Source organism: Eptatretus burgeri, unplaced genomic scaffold (assembly GCF_056783735.1).
Source record: "Eptatretus burgeri isolate ZD-2024b unplaced genomic scaffold, Ebu_testis_v1 Ebu_testis_scaffold_300, whole genome shotgun sequence".
Lineage (NCBI taxonomy): Eukaryota > Metazoa > Chordata > Myxini > Myxiniformes > Myxinidae > Eptatretus > Eptatretus burgeri.
The window spans coordinates 16,055-25,000 of NW_028222249.1; the positions used below are offsets into that span (position 1 = coordinate 16,055).

Here is an 8,946-nt window from a genome sequence, read left to right on the forward strand (position 1 = left end):
TCGGTTGTTCTACACTGAACAGAAAACTTGTAGGGAGGGCATGGTGATTGTGAATATGACACTTCCGAAGACATGTTCGGCTCACCAAAATGGCGGACGTATGATTTTCTTTTTCAGGTTACAATTAATTATGGGTAATGTGAGCTGTAAACGTCAAGAGCTGCTACGTCAAGAAAAGCTGGCTTCAAGCGATGTAGGGAAACCGTCTCACCACCACCATTAATATCAAGCATGAATGATTCCTTCAAGCATTGTAGAACTTTGTAAGGTCCGTCACGTGGTTGCTGCAAGAGTTTCCGGAGAGCATCACGCCGTATGAATACGTGAGTGCATGTATAAAATTCCGTGGAATAAAAACCGGGCATGATGAAGGCGTATGTGTTGGTGTCACCCTAAGGCCCTGCATGGCCGCAATGAGTTGGTTGACGTTGTTGGTGGCGTCTGGAAAGGTGTCATCAGATGTGGTTATTTCTGGTTCAAGTAACTGTTTATCACGACGACATGAGCTTTTTTCCATAAAAAGGATGTCTTTTCCCTGTTAAATGGGTGCCTTCCACTCCTGAAACAAATGGTCACGTTTCACCTTGAAAACGGCACCAATTGGGTTCGGTTAGATATGGGATCGTGCAGCGGAGCAATGCGTCACTGCATCCACTTTCCATCAGTACTCCAGGTGTCTCCGTCTGACCATCCCACAGATGTCTGGCCCATCCCCATCTCCTTTTTCTGGCCCAACAAATCTCATTTCAGTCTCTCTCAGCAACCACTCGTTGAACAAAAAGTCAGACCAGCAATCATCAAGGATTCTCGGAAGGGACCTGGTACTGTAGAAGTGAAGTCTTCATCTACGATCCTTTGTCAGAGTCCAAGTCTCACATCCGTAGAGCAAGACTGGAAAAACCAAGGACATGAAGACTCGGACTTTTGTTCTGCATAAGTAACGACAGCACCACAACCAATGATCCAGTGAATCCATGACTCCCCAGGCCCGACCCAAATGTCTATTGACCTCCGGCTCACAATCTGCGGAGACATGAATATCAGTGCCAAGGATAGCGAATCTCTCCACTACCTCAACATCCTCACCACAAACAGGTACAGACAAGATGGCAGCATCTAATATGTCAATGAAAGCCTGGATCTTTGTATTGACCCAGGAAACGCGTCGTCTCAGCAGCTGCAATTCCTCATTTAGTGCATCATGCTTCCATCCCTACAAGAACATCCAGTGTTTCCACAAGAATGACTGCATCAGCAGTGAAGTCAAGTTCAGAGATCTCGACATTCCCAAGAGATACACCGCAGATTGATCTCTCTGACATCTTCCCCAAAATCCAGTCGATGCAAGTGTTGAAGAGTGTGGGGGCCATCACACACCTCTTACAAACTCCAGCAATAACTGGAAATAAGTCGGTGAGAACCAAAACACATCACAGCCCTCTTTGTACCAGAGTATAGTTCAGACATCAGATTGATCAGTTTTGGTGGCACCTTGCGAAGACCGAAAATCCTCCAGAGGGCATCCTGATTCACTGAATCAAATGCTTTGCAGAGATCAACATCGACTGCGAGCAGTCCTTGCTGAAACTCCTGTCTGCGTTCACTGAGGATCCGGAGAGCAAGGATACGGTCAACCATTGATTTCTTTAGTGTAAAGCCTGACTACTCCAAGCGCTGGTGCTCGAACAGTTGGTAGCGAACCCTGTGAAGATTTATCCTTGCAAAGACCTTGCCTGGCACTGAGAGCAGTGTCACCCTCAGCTAGTTGTTGCAGTCTTGGCGATCACCCTTCCCTTTCCAGAAAGGAAAAACAAGGCCCCTCTTCCCAGTCATTTGGGATAATGCCTGTGTTCCAGGCAGAGCACAGAACTGCATGCAACTACATGAGTGCAGCATTTCCACCAGCCTTGATAAGGTCAGCATGGATTGCACAGATCCCTGGGGCTTTACACTCCCTTTCAACTGGTTCACCACAGCCTGTGTTTCCACAAACGAAGGCAGTTCACAGTTGATTGGAGGGTTAACAATGGGGAGAATTATACCTCTGACATCCAACTCAACAGCCGGTGGGTCAGCCTGGTATGGCCGCTCAAAGTAACCATCCCAGCAGGCCTTCACTTCGTACTCCTCTGTCAAGAGTCCACCATCCTCTGTTCTAACAGCAGCACACCGATAGATGGGCTTGAAGGAACGCAATGCACGAATTCCTCTGTAAGCAGGATGTTAATCACTCGTCCACAGATGATGCTCTACCCCTTCACAAATCCCTCGCACATAGGCCTCCTTGTTTGCCCTCAGTGCACATATAGTTTTAGGCCTCGGCTCCCTGAACATCTTTGCTCCGCCATAAAGTCTGGCCCTGTGACTCTGATCTTTGGGAAAACCCTAATCACCTTCAGGAAGAGGCGTGAAGGCAGGGAAACCCCTAACCACCTTCAGGAAGAGGCACCTGAATGATGTCTAATTCATCAGACCTCGGTGACGAGAATGCGCCTCCCCCAAAGCGATCAAAGGGTGGCCAAGATTGTAGTTCGCTAGTGTGCATTGTGCATGTCCCAGGATTACAATATGGACCATTGCTACAATTATCTGCAAATGAGGATGGTTTCCAAAAATTTGATAAATTGAAAGAGATTCGTGATAAGAGACTCGCCCAACATGCAGGTTCTGTTCACCAGATGAAGGACACGTGTAATCTTAATCCTGATGTCATAAAAGAGCACCATCATGGTTATCACAGGGTGTGTTATCAGCGTTTCACCATGAACATCAATCGTTTGGCAACACATTCGGATTCACGAGAACCATTATGTTCCCGACCAAGCAGACGCAGTTCAGCAGATCATATGTTGTTTGCACCAGACTGTATTTTTTGCAATTCAGAAGGAAGGAAAAAAAGTTAAAAGCAAGGGGGCGTGGACTACCGAGGGCATGAGTGGCTTTATTTCTGATGGTTAGCAAACAATTTTAGAGATAGCCGAGAAGACAAATGACGAAAAACTGCTCACACTGATTAGATGCCAGGATCTGTTTGCATGTGAAGCCAAATTTCACAAGTCGTGCAGGACAAAGTACCGACAGAAGCCAGATAAGTGGAGAAGTACCAATGTCCAGAACAAAGATACGCAAGTTCAACTGACGGAGGCTCATAATCATGCATTTCACGATGTGTATAGGGTAATCGGCACTGATGTTCTACGAGACAAGAAGATGGTGAAACGAACTGAACTTGTCAAGGCATACATAGCCAGCTTGGAACTCACAGAGTTCGCAAATCCAAACTTCCGTGGAGAAAACTTCAAAATAAAACTTGAGAAACACAATGAGTACAAGGACAGATTGGCCTTCTGCAAACTGTCTTCCTCAGCAAAAATGCAGTCCTATATAGTATATAGTTCTGACATTGACGTGAACAATGCAGTCCGATTAGCAGACGAGCTCGCTTCGACAGATATGATACAAGAAGCTGGAACATACCTGCGTCAGGTGATGTTTGACAGTTTTGCTTTGTCCAATGAACTAAAATGGCCACCAACTGCTCAAGATCTTGGAGATGTGAAGGATATTGTACCATCACAACTCGAGAAATTTCTCAGCTTTGTCATAGGTAGAAAAGCCACCACCACTCGTACATCTAAGTCACATCGACTGGTATACTCAATAGGACAAGACATTTGTCGAGCAGGTACCAATGGTGAGTGGAAACTCCCAAAGCACATGTTGATAAGCATGACACTCCGCCACCTGTTTAGGAGTGAGCGACTGATCACCTTACTGAATCGAATGGGACATTCAGGGAACTACTCATTTTCATTGGAACCAGAAACAGTTCTCGCACAGGCTGTGGATGAAACTTCAAATTTGTTGTCAACTCAAATCATCCGATCTCCAGATGCACCTTCTGTCTTTCACTCTGAATTTGACAACTTTGATCAACTGCTAAATAACCTCACTGGAATGGGATCAATCCACACTGCCCATGGTATCATTCTGCAGGATATAGAAGGGAGACCAGAGCACCACGGAGGTACCCGTGTAGAAATACCATCCATTCCACGGAATATGACAACAAAACAACGCTCTCTAAACATCCAATCATCTGAATGTCTTCCAGATTGTTATGTCACCCAGCGTAGGAGTCCTCAGATAACGATTGAGCAGCGAACATACTCCGGTGGTGAAGATGCCCAACACAAAGCCAGAATCCACCATTTCTTGTGGATAATGATACGACAACAAAATTGTATGTCACAACAAGTACCTGGATGGACAGGATTCATCTCAATGACTGGTCAGAGACCCGAGACTCACCACCATAGATTACTACCCTGTCATAGCTCGCCCCATTACTGACTATAAAACAGTACAGGAGTGTTTACGTTTTGCTGAAGAAGCCACAAGTGAAGTCAAGCACAGGTACACCATCACTACGTTTGACTTGGGGGTATGTATGAAGGCTTATCCCCTCGTTTGGAACAACCAGGTCAGGTACGAGAAGCACATCATCCTCATTGGGACGTTCCACCTGATATGTGCCTACATGAAGATGATTGGAAAGAAGATGAATGGATCAGGGCTCTCTGATATACTGATACTGTTGGAAGCAGGCTTAATAGTATCTGGTTCCATCGAGGGTGTGCTGTCAGGGAAACACTATGACAGAGCAATGAACTGCCACAAAGTCATGCTGGAATATCAAGAGAGACTTCTTCTTTCACAATACCTGGCAAGCCATAACGAAGCTGATGTGTTTGCATCTCCAACAAAACAATCAAAGAAGGTTCTATATGATATCACACATACCCCATCTGAGGAAACCATGAATACAGCACTTGCAGACGAGGAGTTGAAAAGGTACATCGAGGCACTGTGATGGGGATGGCATGGTTGTTGAAATGTTGTGCGTTTGAAATAAAAGATAGGAAAAGAAAAACGACTGACTCAAAACGTCGCAGCTCGGATGAATCACATAAATTCCCTCCAGACAACGGGTTAGGGCGAACTACACATGCACCTATCAAGATATCTCACCTCCGGGCCCTTTATGGTGTAATGCAAATTTCCACAGCCGTAACAATATATATATATACTTTAAAACCGCTTGCCAGAAACAACGACACAGGCCGTTCCTTCGCTCTCGCGTGGCGTACGTGCGTGTCCATACGTGCATGGCCGTACGTGCGTGCCCATACGTGCGTGGCCGTACATACAAAAAAAAATAAAAAAACTTTCAAACCGCGTGCCAGAAACAACAACCACACAGGCCCTTCCTTCGCTCTCGCGTGCCCATATGTGCGTGGCCGTACATGCAAAAAAAAACTTTCAAACAACCACACAGGCCATTCCTTCGCTCTCATAAACGACGACTGGATTGGGGCATTGTGTTTATCTATAAATGCGGATAAGAAATCGAGAAATTATTAGAATACAGTAAGTCATCACTATCCAAAAATAGTGCGTGCCCGTACGGAATGTTCACATCATTCCACGAATTATCACTTGTATTGAAGTAACAACTGCTGTGATACTTATACACAGAGTTAATTAAAATCAAGTTTACCTCCCTGTCTTTGCTTGCCATGACATTCGCTGCCATTTACCATTGCCACTCCTACCCCACGGTAACTAAGGCACCGATCGATCCCCATCGTAACCAGCACGGCACGTGACGTCATTGTCGGCCGGCCGTGCACCGGCCGACGCAGCCACGCCCACGCAGCAACGTGTCCTGTGATTGGTAACAAAATGGCGCATCGGCCACGCCTACGCAGCACGTGTCCTGTCATTGGTTGGTAAATAAATGGCCATAACTTGGGAATCACTTGTCCGATTAATATCAAATATTGAAAAGGCACATCCTCAGGTCCCCAGCAATATATCTGGCAAGTTTCAATTAGATCAGACCAGTGTTTGTCGGGAAACAGCGGTCACAGAAACACAGACACACACACAGACACACACACAGACACACACACAGACACACACAGACACACACACATACAAACACACACACAGACACACACAGAGATTGCTGGAATTATAGATAGATGAAATGAGGTCAATGAGATGACAAATGAAGGGGTTGAATGCAGACTGCAGACCAATGAGTAAGGAAACCTGTCGTTGTGAATCGTTTTTACCACCAAATTGAGACGTATTTCGTTGGCAATCATGTTGAGTGGAGCTGAATTCCTTAACACTTACAAAGGCCACAGCGTTTTGACAATTGGAAACAAAAAAAGTTGTGGACTTTTTTGATAAATTATTTTTGGAACAATTTTTCTTCAATAAATAAATAATAATAAAAATCGTCTCCATGTACATTGTACACACCTTTATCTCGTTAGCACCTCTTCATAAACAACATCGCTGAGGAAAGGCGCTTCTTCTTTGTTTCCTCGTCCGTCCAGGGCAAGAATACGGAGGCTTTTAATGGCCAATTATTCAATTAGCGCCAACATATTTTGCCTTTTCGCAAGGAAAAACACGAAGAGAAGAGAATAGAAAAAACCCGTAATGGCGAACGTGGCTGAGTTTCTCTTCCCCATCGACCACGGCGACGCACCAACGGTTCCTGTCATTGGTTGGTAAATAAATGGCCATAACTTGGGAAGCACTTGTCCGATTAATATCAAACCTTGAAAAGGCACATCCTCAGGTCCCCAGCAATATATCTGGCAAGTTTCAATTAGATCGGACCAGCGGTTGTCGAGAAACAGTGGTCACAGACAGACAGACACAGAGATTGCTGGAATTATAGACAGATAAAGCATGTATGCAGGCATGCACGTATGCAATTAAACAAGGCAAAACACGTATGACATGAGAACGACAACTGTTCCACAAAATCACTTAACAGTTTTTCCACTTAGTAGACACGGACACACACACACACACACACACACACACACACACACACACACACACACACACACACACACACACACACACACACACACACACACCCAAGAAATGGGGGCTGAGGCCTTTAATAACGGGCTCCAGCTCGGAGGACAGGTGAGCTGAAACCCAGAGCCAATCTCAAACCTCTCCACCTCGTGTGGTCTTCTTCTTCATTTTTACTCTTCTTCTTTTTTACTCTTCTTCATTTTTACTCTTCATTTTTTACTCTTCTTCTTCATTTTTACTCTTCTTCATTTTTTACTCTTCTTCATTTTTTACTTTTCTTCATTTTTTACTTTTCTTCATTTTTACTCTTCTTCATTTTTACTCTTCTTCATTCTTTTACTTCTTCTTCATTTTATACTCTTCTTCTTTATTTTTACTCTTCTTCTTCATTTTTTAGTCTTCTTCCTCATTTTTACTCTTCTTCATTTTTTAGTCTTCTTCCTCATTTTTACTCTTCTTCATTTTTTACTCTTCTTCTACATTTTTTACTCTTCTTTATTTTTTACTCTTCTTCTTCATTTTTCCTCGTCTTCATTTTTTACTCTTCTTCTTCATTGTTACTCTTCTTCATTTTTTACTCTTCTTCATTTTTACTCTTCTTCATTTTTTACTCTTCTTCATTTTTACTCTTCTTCTTCATTATTAGTCTTCTTCATTTTTACTCTTCTTCTTCATTTTTTTACTCTTCTTCATTTTTACACTTCTTGATTTTTTTTCTCTTCTTCATTTTTACTCTTCTTCTTCATTTTTTAGTCTTCTTCTTCATTTTTACTCTTCTTCTTCATTTTTACTCTTCATTTTTACTCTTCTTCATTTTTTACTCTTCTTCATTTTTTACTCTTCTTCATTTTTACTCTTCTTCATTTTTTACTCTTCTTCATTTTTTACTCTTCTTCATTTTTACCTAAGCCTAACCCTAACAGCTTGGTCCTTCAAGTGTTCAACGTGCAGTAAGAACTTTAGTCAATCATCAAGTTTATATCGACATCAAAAAATACATTCAGGTGTGAAGTCCCACAAGTGTTCTGTGTGTGTGAAGGCCTTTTGTCAATCATCACATTTAAATGAACATCAAAAAATACATTCAGGTGTGAAGTCCTGAAAGTGCTCCATATGCGGTAATGCCTTTACTCAGTTCTCAAGTTAATGGAAACATCAAAGAATCCCAATGAGAGTTAAACCGTACAAGTGTTCTGAGTGAAACGAGGCACCGTAAGCAGACATTGAACTCGTGTACAAATTGAAAAGGACAACATTCCTGAAGGAGTTGTGAGGAGCAGTGACTTTGGCCTAAATAATGACGATATGATGTTGAATGATCAAAATCGCACACAAAACCCAGAATTGTGAAAACATGACGTCAAAGGTAAAGAAATGGAACAATTGGACTCGACACATGTTCCAAATGCACGTTGTTATGTAAAACAAGTTAATTTTGTTTTCATTCATCTTAGTTTTGTTTATTAAACTTTTTCAATTCATCGATGATTATTGTGATTGATAAAGGATTCTTGCATGGAAGCACGAGTAGTCCAAGTTTGAAGTGGTTCTTTTTCACCAAGCTGTGTTCCATTGGTGGGTATCTTTCTATTTCTGGACCAAGCAACCAACCGACACAGGTCATTGCTCTCTCACAAAGTGTGGAAATCTCAAACCCAAGCATGAACTTCTGGAATCGAACTTGTATCAGTTGGTGTAGGAACAATGCCATAATGTCGATGGTAAAAGGAGAGAACTCAAGTGTCTGACTGGATGGAATACTTTACTCAAGAGAGACGTGAGAATCCGACCGGGATAAAAACTATGATAAAGAAGCTCAGAAGTTTTATCGAGACGATTTCTGAGAGTAAGAGGAATAAAAATCAGGGAGGGGAGAAAAAGAGAGCAGGGAGGGGGCGAGGAGAGAAAGTGAAGCGGGTGGGGGGAGGAAGGAAGTGTGAAGTGAGAGGAAGTGAAGGCAGACGTGCATTGGAGCATTAATTACGATTCAACTCTCATCAAAATCCTTCTGCATGGAATAACAGTGAAGATAGAAAC

At 43.1% G+C, this 8,946-nt stretch overlaps 1 pseudogene; it reads left to right on the plus strand.

Moving 5' to 3' along the window:
- The first annotated feature begins 574 nt into the window (after window positions 1-574).
- LOC147007334 (uncharacterized) lies at window positions 575-6,235 on the plus strand (annotated as a pseudogene).
- The last annotated feature ends 2,711 nt before the right edge of the window (window positions 6,236-8,946 follow it).